Raw genomic sequence first — 17526 nt, 5'->3', positions numbered from 1 at the left:
GGCGCTGTGAAAGAAAATATCCAGTTTAAGAGCCCAAAGGAGTTTGGAAAAGGAGGCGATTTGTGGAGATCATTAAAAGAAACAAAAATGAGGAATTATTTTCTACAGAAACAAAGGCACCATCGGGCCTTGCAGGAGACCAACAGGGAAAGAGTGCTGATGCACAAGTGGCCATCTCAAGCTGCTTTTTGCTGCAGAAACTTGGACGATGCTTATTACGAAAGTACCTGAGGCCTCTGCACCAAGAAGTACACCATGGGCTTTGCAAATGTTTGATCTCGATCTGTCATAATATAGCTGAATATGAGACTCGCACACATTCATAGGGCGCTAATGTAGCTGTGCTCTATGTTGAAAATTATATAAATGGACATCCGGAATAGTTTTTGGTGATGGATAATTAGGTGCAAGATAAAACAAATTAAGAGAGGAGTAAGGCCATTTTCATAAAAACAAAGGAGATTTGCATGTAACCATTTTCATTTTTCACAGATACAGTAGCCTAGTAAGGGAGGTGCAGGGCGTGGTCTTCCTAAGGGAGTGGCACCCCTCCTCCTCTTCGCCCCCTCCCCCCTTACCTTCCCCCATACCTTTTATAATTCCCCAGCACGAGGTTGCAGCCCGCGTCGGCATCGGTGTTCTCTCCGACGTCACCTCCGGGACCAACACCCAGGAAGCGACATCATAGGGCAAGCCCACACTGACGTAGGCACGCTGCTCACGTTGGAGAAGTTAAAAAGCTACGGGGAAAGGGAGGGGGGAATGTGCGACAGGGGGGTGGGGCGGGAGAGGGACGCCACTCACACTTACCGCGCCCCTTGCACAGAGTCTGACTGCACTGAAAGAAAAGAAACGTGACCTGATTAAGTTTCGTGATTCTCTATTTAGGGCTCTGGGCTCCACCACTAGGGCCAAGTACAGTCAGACAAAAACAAAACAAAGGGAAAACGGAGAAACCCCCCACTACGGGACAAAACCACAGACACACAAGTGTACAAGGCAGACCACACTCACCGAAACACCGAAAGATTAAAAAGAAAGAAAGAAAGAAAGAAACGATACGGGGCCATGTTGGAAGGTAGGAAGCAGAGGGTAGGAGTGAAAGGCCACTACTCAGATTGGAGGAGGGTCACGAGTGGTGTTCCGCAGGGCTCGGTGCTCGGGCTGCTGCTATTTAATATATTCATAAATGATCTAGAAACAGGGATGAAGTGTGAGATAATAAAATTTGCAGACGACACCAAACTATTTAGTGGAGCTCGGACTAAAGAGGACTGCGAAGAATTGCAAAGGGACTTGAACAAACTAGGGGAATGGGCGACGAGATGGCAGATGAAGTTCAACGTTGAGAAATGTAAACCTGAGGTACAACTATACAATGGGAGGGATGTTAGTGAACGAGAGTACCCAAGAAAGGGACTTGGGGGTAATGGTGGACATGACATTGAAGCCGACGGCACAGTGCGCAGCGGCCGCTAAGAGAGCGAATAGAATGCTATTTATAATCAAGAAGGGTATTACAACCAGGACGAAAGAAGTTATCCTGCCGTTGTATCGGGCGATGGTGCGCCCGCATCTGGAGTACTGCGTCCAATATTGGTCGCCGTGCCTTAAGAAGGATATGGCGATACTCGAGAGGGTTCAGAGGAGAGCGACACGTCTGATAAAAGGGATGGAAAACCTTTCATACGCTGAGAAATTGGAGAAACCGGGGCTCTTTTCCCTGGAGAAGAGGAGATTTAGAGGGGATATGATAGAGACTTATAAGATCATGAAGGGCATAGAGAGAGTAGAGAGGGACAGATTCTTCAAACTTTCGAAAAATAAAAGAACAAGAGGGCACTCGGAAAAGTTTAAAGGGGACAGATTCAAAACAAATACTAGGAAGTTCTTCTTTACCCAACGTGTGGTGGACACCTGGAATGCGCTTCCAGAGGACGTAATAGGGCAGAGTACGGTACTGGGGTTCAAGAAAGGATTGGACAATTTCCTGCTGGAAAAGGGGATAGAGGGGTATAGATAGAGGATTACTGCACAGGTCCTGGACCTGTTGGGCCACCGCGAGAGCGGACTGCTGGGCATGATGGACCTCAGGTCTGACCCAGCAGAGGCATTGCTTATGTTCTTATGTTTCTGCAGAAAAACTGTCTGCTTCAGGGGTCACAAATAATCTTTTGAATAAGTTATGGCATCTAAAACAAAATGAATAAAGTCATGTCGATGTCCAGTATGAGCATGGCGTGCAAATGAGAGCTGTGAATCTATAAAAGAAGCAGCGACACCTAAGTTGGATGCTTTGTTAATAAAGAAGTGCATTCTGCATTGGTCACCTGTGCGCTGGAAGTCCTTTCATCTCAAGTACGGCCAGGTAAGAGCAGAGAGTATAAATGGACAAAGCCCTGGAGGCCTCCACCGATGCAGCTGCATTTGATCGACTCGGACCAGGACTTTGGAGCGTAGGAGCCAAGTTTTCAGAACGATGGTTGGTGCTAAACCTATCACACATGACCTCTCCTTGGACAAAGTGAAGGCATCTGCTCAATATTGGGGGCGCTCTAGCACCCACAGAGCTGGCGCCTCTGTTTTGCAAGCATCCCAAGCATCAGAGTCAGGAATACCCAAAATGACTTCAGAGAATTGGCAAGCCTGTTGCTCAGTGCACAAATCAATAAATCCATCAGAAAACTATTTCCTTCTATTGGTCTTGTAGAAATGATATTGAAGGGGAACATTCATGGTTAATTTAATACATCCATTTCTGGTCACTTGCAATTTCCTACGGTCATAAAATCATGTTTTCATTTTGAAAATAATCACACAACTGCATCACCAACCCCAGGCGAATGGAAAGACCAAATTTCTCCCATGTATTCTGCAAGTGATTTTAGAGCTGTCCTACAGGAAGCCGCTTTGCCTGAGCACTTGAAATGAATTTGTGGGGTTTGAACAAAATACAGGACCCCCCCAGCAAGATGCAGATGATGGGGCCAGAAAATGCTGGAGAGTCCAGCAAGATGCAGATGACTTCAACTTTAAAGACCTTTTTAAAGTAGGATGACACCCGGACAGATTCTCAAGACCCGGCAGTTTGTCCAGGTTTTTGAAAAGCGTGGCGCTCGGGGCCACATTTGGAGGGCCCTCTGCACAGGATGTGACGCAATGATGTCACACAAGTGCGCGCATCCACAGAGACCCTCCAGACATGGCCCTGAAGAGACGAGGTTTGTGTGGGGATGAGGTTGGGGGGCAGAATGGGGCATCGCTGTGGGTGGAACAGGCGGGGCCAGGGGTGGGATGGGGCGGGGCCACGCATCCTCTTTTTTTTTTAACAAAAAAATCTGGTAACCCTACGCTTAATGCCACCAGTTTTTTCACACTGGGACTCTAGGGACAGGATGGCCGGATGCAAGACTGTACTGTTACTACCTTGCTCTACTCAATAAAAATTGTTTTAAGATAGATAATGGGAATTTAGCAGATTCTCCCATCTCGCCAATGCGTGCTGCCATCTGCTGGTCAAGAGCATGAAGACCGAGGAACCCTCTTTTCGTGAACCCCCCTAGTGATGCCCCAGTGTTGCAATCACTGTATGCCATTGTGCAGAAAGACCCAAGGAATGCCAGAAAGACAGCCAGAGACATTCCGGCAGGCAGCTGAAAACGATGGAGGCAAGGAGAATATACTGTACATTTGAATGCGTGACGACCAGCACAGGAATAGCAAATGAGGACGTCAACAACTGAGGAACCGGTTTTGTCCGTCTGAATTTGAAATATATTAACACACCTTAAAACACTCTGCCCAGTCCAAGATCAATTTCATTTGTACCGCCATCTTAAAGAGCGCACGCCTCACACCTCTCACGCTCCTCCTCTATACCTCTTTAATTGTTTGCCATACTGAGAGGATAGCAGGCCAAGCTCAAACTGAAACAAAAGACAAGAAAAGTTGAAATATGCTGGTGGTAATGATTCAGCTACAGCACATCTGTTACCAAGGAGCAAGCTGTCAGCTCGTCGTTGAGTGAATATCATGGAAGCAGAGGTGGCACATGCAAGGCAAGCTTCACCATAACATCTGCCAGGTTTAATGGCCCCAGCCAAGTGCCAGGAAACTGTGGGTAGAGCTGAGAAAACAATCCCAACAGCCGTTTTCACACACTACCCGGCTCGAGACAGGTTCCAGACACACTGACGTTTTCCAGGGTGGACTTGTGTTCTTAAAGTTTTTCTAAATTTCAACGACTTCATTGTGAAGCGACAGTTATCCCCTTTCAAACAAATCCTTGGCCAGTCCTGCGCTCTGTGCTTCTTGAAAATATGTATCCAAATGAAGCCAACTCTGGACGAAGCCTCAAGACCGAGGGAGGGGCGCCGACGCCATAAATAAACGTAGCAGCTGCTGTTCATGGAACAGATTTCCACAGAGGCCTCTAAAAGCTGTAAGCAAAAGGGTTGTTCCAAGGCCTTGACATTGTTCTCCCCTGGGTTATAGGGAAAGAGAGATTTCAGTGCAACGCATTCAAACCTCAGTGGGCACAAACCCATTCATGAACGTGGATAGCAAACGCCAAGCCCAAGCAAGGTTAAGGTGAAATACAAAGTAATTTTTCACACAAGGACAGAAACACATCGGCATAAATAGAGTCCTGTACTCAACGAGATTTACTAGTGTCACTCGTCTACTGAGACCCTACCAAAGTATATGGGATCTAATGTACTTAACGCCTCCGAGAATTCCTTTTGTCACAATGATATATATTTCTAGAAACAGCCTATAACCAAATTGACACATGATATAAACAAGGTATATTAACAGAGCTGATGTTAGAAAATACTTGTGAAATGTACTTTGATGCCGGGATAAATGATTACACGTTGCTCGTTCCACCCGCTGACTCAGAACACGCTCGACTGTGCAGAGATGACCTACTTTGGTTAAGATCGGTCTGTTCTTAAACCAAAGAGACTAGAATTTTTCTGCTTCTACAGATTCAGTTCGAACGGGTGTCTCAGGAAGTGTGTGAAACCATGAGCTTTCAGATTTGCAGAACACTCTGTGAGGCCCTTAAGTCCTGCCAGTACACCCAGATAAAGGTTAACGTACCGGGTTTTAAGAAAAGTTTGGACCACTTCCTGGATAAAAAGTCTATAGTTTGTGATTGAGACTGACATGGGGAGAAGCCACTGCTTGCCCTGGATCGGTAGCATGGAATGTTGCTACTCTTTGGGAATTCTGCATGAAATGTTGCTACTATTTAGGGTTCCGGAATCTTGTTACTCTTGGAGATTATGGAATTTTGCTACTCTTTGGAGATCCCGCATGAAATGTTGCTGCTATTTAGGGTTCCGGAATCTTGTTACTCTTGGAGATTATGGAATGTTGCTACTCTTTGGAGATTCCACATGAAATGTTGCTACTATTTAGGGTTCCGGAATCTTGTTACTCTTGGAGATTATGGAATGTTGCTACTCTTTGGGTTTTTGCCAGGTACTAGTGATCTGGATTGGCACTGTGAGGACGAGCTACAGGGCTAGATGGACCATTGGTCTGACCCAGTAAGACGATTCTTATGTACTCCAATATCTATTTTAAAAAAACAGATTTTGATAGTCATCAAAGCTTAAGGACCTCATGGAGTATTCTTGCTGGCTGACTTGTTCGAACCAAAGGCAAGACAAGGAATGAACTCAATGGAATGGAGTCCTACTGCTATACTCACCAGGAATCTATTTGCCTTGTTTTCCTTGCCTCTGTTTGGTTGGTTTACTCAGATGCATGCTGAACTTCCTCCCTCCTTACTCAGGTTCCCTTGCTATATGTGAAATCACAAACCTGAATTGATGACATCACAATCATCTGCCTGGCAACCATGATGTCATTGAGTTTGCTCCAAAAATTATTTCATAAAGGAGAGAAAAAAAGATGAGGGCGCTTGCACTGTGTCTGCTTTGTAGCTAAATTTATCTTTTTGCTGAAATATATTTTATTTTTTTTTCTCAGGTTCTGGGCATAGTTTCTTTTAAACACAGAAAGGTTTCGACCTCCACATCAAAGAAGAATTTGAGTGGGAAACATAGCAAATCTCTCTCCTCACCCACCTAGACTTCACTCATGCGCACATTTCTTGCTGATTAAATTCTTTCTAAACTATATCTCCCAAATCACAAGAGGAAAATAAAATCTTCTCCTCTTAGTCAGAAAGCTGGTTACACACTGTGCTCTTCAGCTCTGTCGTTCTGGATAAGAAATACCCAGTGATCTCAGGATTCTTTACCTGTATTTGTCTTTCATTAAATCAGGGTGTAACATGCAGCCCTATTATCTGGACATTTTCTTTGTGGCCTCCTGATGTTAGTTGTTAGTTAACTGGGAGAACTTTAATTAAGTGCAATTTTACAGCTTCCTCAGGGTGGGTACCCTTGAAATAAATGAAACCCCAAATGCCAGAGCTAGCAAGATAAATGGTACCTCATACATGTTATTAAAGTTATCAGGTTCAATGAAAATCCTAGTGAGCAGCTGGTGGAAAACACCTTCCCCGTTACGGCTTTGTGGGAGGTCAAGTCTAGTTGGTCACTTGGCAGCTGATACATTTATATGGGCATAAAATAGGTCATTTGGTAGCTCAATCAAATACTCAAGGGAAGGTTGAAGATGACATCGCCATGAATACCTCTATTTGGTTTCAGATTGTGCGGTGCTCTTGAGCATAATAACAGCATAATCATGACACTGGTTCATGGAGAAGACTCTATCCTCCTTTTATTTGGGAATTTTGCATTTTGTAAGAGAATGAATAGTGGGACCAGGTATGAGGCTTGCTTGCAGTGCTGGGTGCTTCCACAAGGAGGAGATAGACTTAATTCCCATATCTGATTTTTCCCTTGCTCAGCCTGACTGAGGTTGGAGCTGCTATTGCTGCAGACACAATATTCAGAACAGCTGTGGGAAAGAAGCTTCATTTCTTGTCCAGCGGTGACACCCAACAGATCAGACTTTAGGTATATTTGCACCGGGCTCTGGAGGGAGCTCTAGAATGTGATCCCTGGTCAAGGACCATCATCAAAAAATGGCTGGAATAATGGAGCAGTTGTAAAATGAGGGGGGGGGAGGAATCTCCAAGAAGAAGTCAAGGAAGGCTTGAAATGCTGAAGTCCAACAGAGTCTGATTACATTAGAGCTAGGAGAAACCTACCTCCCGTTCCCTGTCCCTCACAACATAAAACAATGGAGTGAAGACTCCGAGAGCAACAGTTGAGAGATTTTAGATTTTACAAGGAACATAAACCAGAATAGGCCAGAGGGTCACTATATGCAATCTGAAACACATTCTGAAAGGAGAAGGTGCTGGAAGTGCCCCCCGACCCAAATCAACAGAAACTAAACTAAACTAAACTAAGCCTTAAGTTTATAAACCGCATCATCTCCACGGAAGTGGAGCTCGACACGGTTTACAAAGCTTAAAAATACAAGGAGAGAGGGGAGAGAGAATTTACAAGAGCATATGAAAAGAGGGGAAGTAAGCAGGAGATGTTATATATTAGAGAAAAGCCAGGTTTTCAGTTGTTTTCGGAACAGTTGGAGGGAGCCCAGGTTCCGAAGTGGGATAATGAGATCGTTCCAAAGGCCCGTGATTTTGGAGAGGAGGGATCTTCCCAGTTTACCTGCGTGGAGGATGCCATGTAGAGAGGGGAAGGATAGTTTATGTCTGTGGGCTGATCTGGTGGTAGCAGGCTAACGTTAGGGCGAGGAAGGATAGGGGGATTAGTGGCGGGCAAGAGCTGGGGCAGTGACTGTAGATCAGAGATTTGACACCGCACTGCAAATTACTTCTTCCACCGATGGCATTCCAACAATCTCTTAAGATTCTTCCACATGCCATCTGGAAGTCATGCCTTTGTGCATTGGCTCATATCACGAGCCGCCACTGTGGCTGTAAAACCCAAATGACTCCCCACGGAGGAACAGGCAGGGTAATTGCTAAATAAATGCTATCTGCCCAGCTGCTCTTTCACCAGGGTTAATGTAGAAGCCATTTAGTTCATGGCATGCAGTTAGCACATTCCGGGGGTTGCGAGAATTCTCTTCCAGTTCAAACTCAAGAGCCCCCACCAGCTCAGTTTCTAGAAATAGGTTTATTCTGAAAACAGAGGCAATTTTGCAGCAAATCCACAGCAATCATGAGCAGAGCCCAAGAAGCAGAGGTTGGATACAGGCAATAGCCAACATGGCATCCAATGGCCCCATCTAACGTTCTTGACATGTTTTGTCAATGATATTGTTAATGAAATTGCCAAACTCTTCTGACGTACAGAGCCCCTTCTCATTCAAGAAACTGTGCTGGCACCCACTCTGTTGCCCAAGGACCTGTGGTATTCAAACTGGGGATGGCCACATGAGCAAGTATCCTGCGTGGACCAGTAGATGAATGCTGCAGTAAGGATGGGAGTAGGAAGGAAAAACGGATGTTGAGGGGGAGGGGAGGATTTCACAATAGTAACACAATTCATCACACATCTTTTGCAGGCTGCAGCTAGAAAGGAATATGGGGGAGAGTGAGAACTAACGGAGTCCTTTTTTTAATCTGTGAAGCAATTTTTTAAAAATTTTAGTGGGTTTTTGGATAAGCAAGAAATCAAATTTTGGATTAAACTGGTCGGGCTGTGTCCTGGGTAGAAGTGTGTGTGGTGGTGGAGGGGGGGGGGGGGGGAAGGGGGAGTGCCATGCAATAAACTTATATAAAAAGCTGTTGAAATGACTGAGCCCACCTGTACCAGACTCTGTAAAACCAAGTCTCGTTGATGGGGATGAGGGCGGGAGATTCCTTGTGAAATGAACTGAAGATGAGAAGAATGGAAGGGCTTTCAGGCTTTGCTTCTCCCTAAGGCCTTTGAGCCATCTGGGAACCTCTAACCAAAGCCCAGGTTTTGACAGGATTAAACTTATCATATGAAAAGTCTCTAACTAATGGCGAATGAATTGATGTCAGTGTAGAACAGCAGTGGGCTCGGAACTATTCCAGTGACGAGAAATATGGACCCCGGCCAGTTGCTACAACTCTGGGTAACTTGCCAGCCCGTGCACTCTCCCGGCTTTGGTCTTTGAACCTTATGGAAACGTGCCTCGCCGCGCAAGCCGACATCTGCAAAGTCTTAAGAATGAGCTCGCTGGCACAGAATCTTCAAGGCTCGGATTCAGTGGGGGAGGGGAAGCTCCCGTTCAGTCTGGTCCTTCCTGAGTCTGGCACTTAATCTGCTGTTAAAATTTTAAAAAAAGGATTAGAGCGAGGGGGCGTGGCAGACTAAAGACATCTATGGCACGTTTTCAGCCAAATATGAAGGATTTATGTCCTCGCGTGAAACAGCTGGAAACAAAAAATACGTTTTATTGCAGCATCTCGGTGCAGAAGGAACGGTCGGGGCCGCCTGTGCAAAGAGAAACAAGGCTAAACAAAGCAGATGTTGTACTTTCTATCCATGACAAATATTGTGCTAAATCTCTCCGACATAAAACATCGCTGGAGCGCCGCGGCACACAGAGATTAAAAAACAATAAAGGGAGAGAGAAACTCTGCACTATAATTACGATCCGATAGCCGCCAGCAGCAAGAAGTAGTAAAATTTTAATGGGAACCACTGCATTTAATTTAACGACATATTTTTTCAATTACCAGAATAATTGTTTTATTCATAAAAGGCGTTTGGATAAAGAGGGGTAATTTTCCTCTTTGTTTTTATTATTCATTTGTGCAGTGTGTTAGGGCAGTAATTGATTTGCTTGTGGTTTTAGAGTCAGGCGCAGACAACTTGTGGGTCTGCCGAGGCTACATGTCTGGGTGGAAGAAGCGAGGACAGAAAAGGATATGAAGGTTGTCTGGGTTTTTCTTGACTTTTCTAGTAAGTTTGGGGTGTGCAATAGATAACAGCCAGCCTGCGGGGAAGGGGTAAAACGCGGACCTCACGGATCTTAACTGCACGTCCTTAAAAATCTTCATTTAATGACAGCTGAGGTTTCAGATTTCATGTCCGCAGGGCCGTGTTTTAGCCCTTCATTCCACCGCTGTAAATGTTGCCAACTCTGACCCCCCACGGATCTTTTATTAATAACACTTCACCTAAGGGAGGTTTTACCACAGCCAGAGTTGTGGCAGGAAAATGTATTTTTGCTTGGTTCAAGCCGGTCTTGAACCCAGATCAGCAGAGGCCCAAGACTTTGGTAGTTTGTGAAATAACAAACTTTTGCCACTTTTAGTCTCAGCATAGGGAGGGAAAAGCATTAGGACCCGTCAGAGCTAAATTGTCATGGAGGTCTGTCAGAGCCATGACCTATGCTGAGACTAAAAGGAGCAAAACTCTTGTCATTTCACAAGCTACCAAAGTATCCTGGTGGTTAGAACAGCTGTCTTGGGCGCTGCTGATCTGGGTTCAAGACCGGCTTGAACCAAGCAAAAAAACATTTTCCTGCCGCAGTTCTGCGGTAAAACGCAGACCTCCCTTAGCTGAAGTGTTTCCTCAACTTAATTATTATTATTAAGTTCCACACGAAAGACTTCTCAGGAAACTACAAAGCCATGGCATAGAGGGAGATATACAAAGATGGATAGGCAAATGGCTGGAAAACCGAAAGCAGAGAGTGGGCATAAATGGGAAGTTCTCCGACTGGGAGAAAGTGACTAGTGGTGTACCCCAGGGCTCGGTACTTGGGCCGATCCTTTTTAATATTTATATCAATGACCTGGAGGAAGGAACATCCAGTGAGATCATCAAGTTTGCAGACGATACAAAACTATGCCGGGCGATCAGATCGCAGGAGGATAGAGAGAAACTCCAGAGCGACTTGTGTCGGTTAGAAACATGGGCGGAGAAATGGCAGATGAAGTTCAATGTGGAGAAATGCAAGGTAATGCATTTAGGCAATAAAAATAAGGAATACGAGTATACAATGTCAGGTGCAACTCTGGGGAAGAGTGAACAAGAAAGGGACCTGGGTGTACTGATAGATAGGACCCTGAAGCCGTCGGCACAATGCACGGCAGCGGCAAAGAAGGCAAATAGAATGTTGGGCATGATAAAGAAAGGAATCTCGAGTAGATCGGAGAAAGTTATAATGCCGCTTTATAGGGCAATGGTCAGACCACACTTGGAATACTGCGTCCAACATTGGTCTCCCTACCTAAAGAAGGATATAAAACTGCTGGAGAGGGTGCAGAGACGAGCAACAAAACTGGTGAAGGGTATGGAGAAACTGGAATACGAGGATAGACTTATAACACTAGGATTGTTCTCCCTTGAGAAAAGGAGAATGCGTGGGGATATGATCGAGACCTTCAAAATACTGAAAGGAATCGACAAAATAGAGCATAGAAGATTATTTACATTGTCCAATTTGACACGGACTAGAGGACATGTAATGAAGCTAAGGGGGGACAGGTTCAGGACTAATGTCAGGAAGTTCTGCTTCACTCAGAGAGTGGTTGACACCTGGAATGCCCTCCCAGAGGAGATTATTGCGGAATCGACCGTCCTAGGCTTCAAGAGCAAACTAGATGCATATCTCCTTAAGAGAGGCATATAAAGATATGGTGGACTATAAATTACGCCAGGTGTACACCTGGCGGGGCCTCCGCGTGTGCGGATCGCCGGACTTGATGGACCGAAGGTCTGATCCGGAGATGGCAGTTCTTATGTTAAGACTGTCAGCACAGATACGTGGGGTCAGAAATGACAACATTTACAGCGGTGGAATGAAGGGCTAAAACACGGCCTTGCAGACATGAAATCTAAAACCTCAGCTGTCAATAAATGAAGATTTTTAAGGACGTGCAGTTAAGATCTGTGAGGTCCGGTTTTTACCCCTTCCCCCCCCCCCAGCCTGCCAATGTTTCTGGACTCTTGCTCTGCTCTATCTAGGAATGAGAGGGGAATGCTGTGAGACCCTGCCAGCCTCTGGTCAGTCAGGAAATAGTTTTGCTGTAACACTGTTTCCAAAATCTTGGAAGCCATTTTGGACTCGTTTTTCACAGAAGAAAACGATCAGTAAGCATTCCCTTCCTCTTAGATAGTGGATCCCCTGATGGAGGCACGTTTTGCTGAAACACTGCTGTGTCGGGCCATTTAAAGGGATATTTTTGATGAATTACTGCTAATTCATATGATCCTCTTTGGCTGGTTTCACTTTTTGCATCTGTGGATAGGATGGACACAACCAACATGGTTCAAATTGGCCAAATGAGTGGCCTCTAGTGGCTAAAAGAAGCCAGGTCTCATGCCGGCTGTTTGATTATAAGTCTGTGTGTGGTATTTGATAGCAGAACCCATAGAACCCAATGACAAGTTCCTGGAGGAAAAATTCATAGTCTGTTATTGAGAAAGGCTTGGGTGAAGCCTCTGCTTGCCCTGGATCGGTAGCATGAAATGTTGCTACTCCTTGGGTTTTGGCCAGGGGCTGGGGTCCTGGATTGGCCACTGTGAGAACGGCCTACTGGGCCTAATGGATCATCGTTCTGACCCACTAAGACCATTCTTATGTTCTTAAGGATTTAGCTCACACTACCAAATAAGTGTGCATTTAAGTACCAAGGTAGCAAGTGCACTGCACAGTATTCACCACCTTAGTGAAAGGATCCCTTAGGAAGGTCAATGGGGTCTGAGTGACCTGCTTTCCCGAATATTTATTTCTAAAATTTCTAAACCGCTTGAACCAAAACGGTTTCCATTTAAAACATTCAAAATAGTTTATAGGACATACATTACATCAATTCTGTCAATTACATTCATAATCCAATAGAATAAATTCCACTAAATCTCTCCATACCCAACATGCAACCTTCTAAATAGAGTGCGAGAATTCAAATCCTTAAAATGCTCATCAATATATCCTGATGCTAGATCAATATTCAGAACAATTTCATAAAAAGGCATCCACAAACAGTTAGTGTTTTCAACATCTCTTTAAACTGCAAACTCTGTGACTGTGTCCACAGAGAGGTAAGATTCATTGGGTTTAGCACCCCCAATCATTTTGAAAAGATGGCCTCCTATAGAGAAACATAGAGTATATAAGTAGATAGAATTGCAATAGTCCAATCTGGAAAGGATGGGAGATTGGACGAGGACGGCTTCTTCCTCCCTACACTCCCCACCATCATCTTTCACTGGTGGGGCTGCGACAGAAAGCAGGTCACTCAGACCCCATTGACCTTCCTAAGGGATCCTTTCACTAAGGTGGTGAATACTGTGCAGTGCACTTGCTACCTTGGTACTTAAATGCACACTTATTTGGTAGTGTGAGCTAAATCCATAAGAACATAAGAATGGTCTTAGTGGGTCAGAACGATGATCCATTAGGCCCAGTAGGCCGTTCTCACAGTGGCCAATCCAGGACCCCAGCCCCTGGCCAAAACCCAAGGAGTAGCAACATTTCATGCTACCGATCCAGGGCAAGCAGAGGCTTCACCCAAGCCTTTCTCAATAACAGACTATGAATTTTTCCTCCAGGAACTTGTCCAAACCTTTCTTAAAACTAGCTACGCTATCTGCTCTTACCACATCCTCAGCCAACGTGTTTCCAGAGCTTAACTATCTCTGAGTAAAAAAATATTTCCTATTGGTTTTAAAAGTATTTCCCTGTAACTTCAAGTGTCCCCTAGTCTTTGTCATTTTTGACGGAGTGAAAAATCGATCCGTTCTACTCCACTCAGGATTTTGTAGACTTCAATCATATCTCCCCTCAGCCGTCTCTTTTCCAAGCTGAAGAGTCCTAACCTTTTTAGTCTTTCCTCGTACGAGAGGAGTTCCATCCCCTTTATCCGTTAGTAAAAGGATTCCTAAGGACAGATTTTGTATAATCCAAAGACATAATATTTTCTCTACAAGGCAAAACTCTTTCTGTAAGTAAGAGACTCGGTATTTATAATTATGTGCTAAATAAAGAACACACATACACCACCCTGTTCCAAGCCATAACATCATGCACTTCCTTCCATGTAACTTTCCCCGATTCTCTCATCCCTGGCAGGGCTCCTGGACTCCCAGCTGCTAATGTCTAACTGCATCTTCCTACTTTCCTTCCTTGACTCAACAGCCTTCACTCACTTTGCTCCCCATCTGTTGCCCGCTTACATGCTGGGAATAACTTTAAAAACACAGGCAAGCACGATGCTTCCAACCAATTACCTTTCATCTCTCGCTGAGATAATTATAAGAAGGGAATGTGTGCCTAAAGCAGAAACGCCCTTCTCTGCAGCTCTGTCACTCTGCATGGGAGCATCAGCAGCGCTTCCATGGCAATAGACTGTGATGTCAGAGAGATCGACCTGTGACCTCACTGCTGGAAGTGGCAATTCCTTGTCACTGGTAATCAGGTCTTTTCCCAGTAATGGGAAAGCATCCAGGACTATGGGCTAGGCCAGAGGTTCTCAACCCACTCCTCAGGATACATCCAGCCAGTCAGGTTTTCAGGATATCCACAATGAATATGCATGAGAGAGATTGGCGTGCATTGCCTTCATTGTATGCAAATGTCACTCAGGCATAGAACCATGATGGCAGATAAAGGCCAAATGGCTCATCCCCAGTAACCATTATCTCTTTCTCTCCCTGAGAGATCCCATGTGCCTATCCCAGGCCCTTTTGAATTCAGACACAGTGGGCTTGATTCTCTAAAAGTGCGTCCCGATTTTAGGCAGCTGTAGGCGTCCTACAGCTGTCTAATCAGCCAATCGGGATGCACGTTTTTTTAAAAAATGCTCCCCAGGCAGGCCGCCTATATTGAAGGCGAGGCCCGCAAGACACCTAGGCCCTGATTCTGAATAGGACGCCCAGGAGAGGCGTCCTATTCAGAATCGGCCTAAACTAAACCCCGATTCTGTAACCGGCGTCCAGGTTACAGACGCGGGTTAGAGAAACAGGTTAGATTAGAAACAGCCCGCTACACTTAACATAGTAACATAGTAGATGACGGCAGATAAAGACCCGAATGGTCCATCCAGTCTGCCCAACCTGATTCAATTTAAATTTTTTTTTTTTCTTCTTCTTAGCTATTTCTGGGCAAGAATCCAAAGCTTTACCCGGTACTGTGCTTGGGTTCCAACTGCCGAAATCTCTGTTAAGACTTACTCCAGCCCATCTACACCCTCCCAGCCATTGAAGCCCTCCCCAGCCCATCCTCCACCAAACGGCCATATACAGACACAGACCGTGCAAGTCTGCCCAGTACTGGTCTTAGTTCAATATTTAATATTATTTTCTGATTCTAAATCTTCTGTGTTCATCCCACGCTTCTTTGAACTCAGTCACAGTTTTACTCTCCACCACCTCTCTCGGGAGCGCATTCCAGGCATCCACCACCCTCTCCGTAAAGTAGAATTTCCTAACATTGCCCCTGAATCTACCACCCCTCAACCTCAAATTATGTCCTCTGGTTTTACCATTTTCCTTTCTCTGGAAAAGATTTTGTTCTACGTTAATACCCTTTAAGTATTTGAACGTCTGAATCATATCTCCCCTGTCTCTCCTTTCCTCTAGGGTATACATATTCAGGGCTTCCAGTCTCTCCTCATACGTCTTCTGGCGCAAGCCTCCTATCATTTTCGTTGCCCTCCTCTGGACCGCCTAAGTCTAAGGTCTGATTGGCCAATCAGGCCTTAGATTAAGTGGGGATGGGCGGACCCACTATGCCTAAGGTCTGATTGGTCCAGGCTTCTAGAGCCTGGGCCAATCAGGCCTTAGGCTTCGGCGGGATGGGCCGGGAAGGGGCGGGCCCGCTTCATTTCGACGAGGTGTGCCTGCCGGCTCAAGACGTGCAAGACCCTTCTAAGAACAGGTTTGGTGGAGTGGAGGTTTGGGGGGGGTTAGCGCCGGGGGGGATGCGTCTTCGGGCAGGAGGGATTGGGCACCCTCCTTCCAGCTATCGATATTGTCGGGGGGGGGGGGGCGGTCGGTAGTGTCGGGGGGGGGTGTCTTCGGGCAGAGGGTTTGGGCACCCTCCTGGTCAGGGGGCCGCGGCCCGCTATACTTATAGCGGCAGAGAGATCCCTTGCCGCGATAAGTATAGCGGCTGCGTCTACTTACAATGTAGGCCAGCATTTTGCTGGCCTACATTTTAAGCTTCTCCTCTACTAGGGAGACGCATAGGGCCACCTAGGTTCAGCCTAAGGCCCGCCTAAGGCCCTTAGACGAGCTTAGGCATCTTGCGGGTCTCCCTAGACTCCCGGAGGTGCCTTCAGGCTTGCCTGGGGAGCATTTTAAAAAAAAAAAAAAACGTACATCCCGATTGGCTGATTAGACAGCTGTAAAACGCCTAAAATCGGGATGCACTTTAGAGAATCAGGACCAGTCTTTGTTTCATCAACTTCTTCCAGGAGACTGTTCCACACATCCTCCACCTTTTCTGTAAAAAAGTATTTCCTCCGATAACTCTGAAGCCTATCACCTCTTAACTTCATCCTATGCCCTCTCATTGCAGACTTTCCTTTCAAATGAGACTCGACTATGCACATTTATATTACGTAGGTATTTAAACGTCTCCATCAAATCTCCCCCTCTCTCGCCTTTCCTCCAAAGATCTTTAAGTCTGTCCCCACAAAGACCAAGCACCATTTTAGTAGCCTTCTTTTGGAACGACTCCATCCTTTTTATATATTTTTTTGAAGGTGCGGCCTCTAGAATTGTATACAATATTCTAAATGAGGTCTCACCATATTCATGGTGGGTAGTTTGAAATTAGAGCCAGCTTTACCTGTGGACCAGGCGAGACTCTGGCACTGGGCACCAAATGCCCCAGGCCATGACGTCATTGGCCCATAAGTAAAGCTAAGAGATGCAGCTTGAACACCCCCCTCTTCCTTCCTCCGATGCTGCTGCCCAATACCAATAGGATGCAGCTTCAGAGGCCAGACACCACAAGCGGAGGGGGCCAGCAGCAGCATCAGAGGTGGGAGGAGGGAAGTGCAGCGTTTCCCTCCTCCCTTCTGATGATGGCCCTCCCTCACAGCAGCTGGTCTATCTAATCTAATCTAAGATTTGTGGATCACTCTGCCTATAAAGGTTCAAGGCGATTTACAATTACGTATGAGCCCATTCAAACATGGGTGCTGCACAGAAGAAGCAGCGGCAACGGATTACATAGCGAAAAGACAGCCTGCAAGGCAAGAGCTCAACACACGATGGGAGCTCACAGAGAGTACATTGCGGGAATCTGCAGTCAAAAAACAAAAGTGAGCGAGTAAGTCATAGGGTTCGCGCTGGATAGTTGAAATGTCGATTGCGGGAGGCGATACTTGGGCCTATAAAGTTGCATCCTCGAGACCAGGCAGTAGCGTCAGAGGAAGGAGGAGGGAATTGTCCTGGGGGGGGGGACAGGGCATGAGGGGACACCAAAACGGAAGTGGGGCCGGGTCTGGAACGCGAGGCAGGAGCAAAAACAGAAGTGGATTAGGAGCATCATAACGACTTGCGCCAGCCCGGCCTGAAGCCTAGACTGGTCTGGTGTGTCCTGAAGACTTGGTTGAGAACCCCTGGGCTA

General features: G+C 45.9%; 1 protein-coding gene across 5 annotated transcripts in view; it reads right to left on the bottom strand.

Moving 5' to 3' along the window:
- SDK2 (sidekick cell adhesion molecule 2) overlaps nt 1-17526 on the bottom strand; it is a 635450-nt gene that overhangs the window by 422275 nt on the left and 195649 nt on the right. The gene's annotated exons all lie outside the window — the stretch shown is intronic.

Source organism: Geotrypetes seraphini, chromosome 10, assembly GCF_902459505.1.
Source record: "Geotrypetes seraphini chromosome 10, aGeoSer1.1, whole genome shotgun sequence".
In the NCBI taxonomy this organism is placed as follows: Eukaryota; Metazoa; Chordata; class Amphibia; order Gymnophiona; family Dermophiidae; genus Geotrypetes; species Geotrypetes seraphini.
Note: the sequence above shows the minus strand (reverse complement) of the source record. Positions and strands in the feature narration are given on the sequence as shown.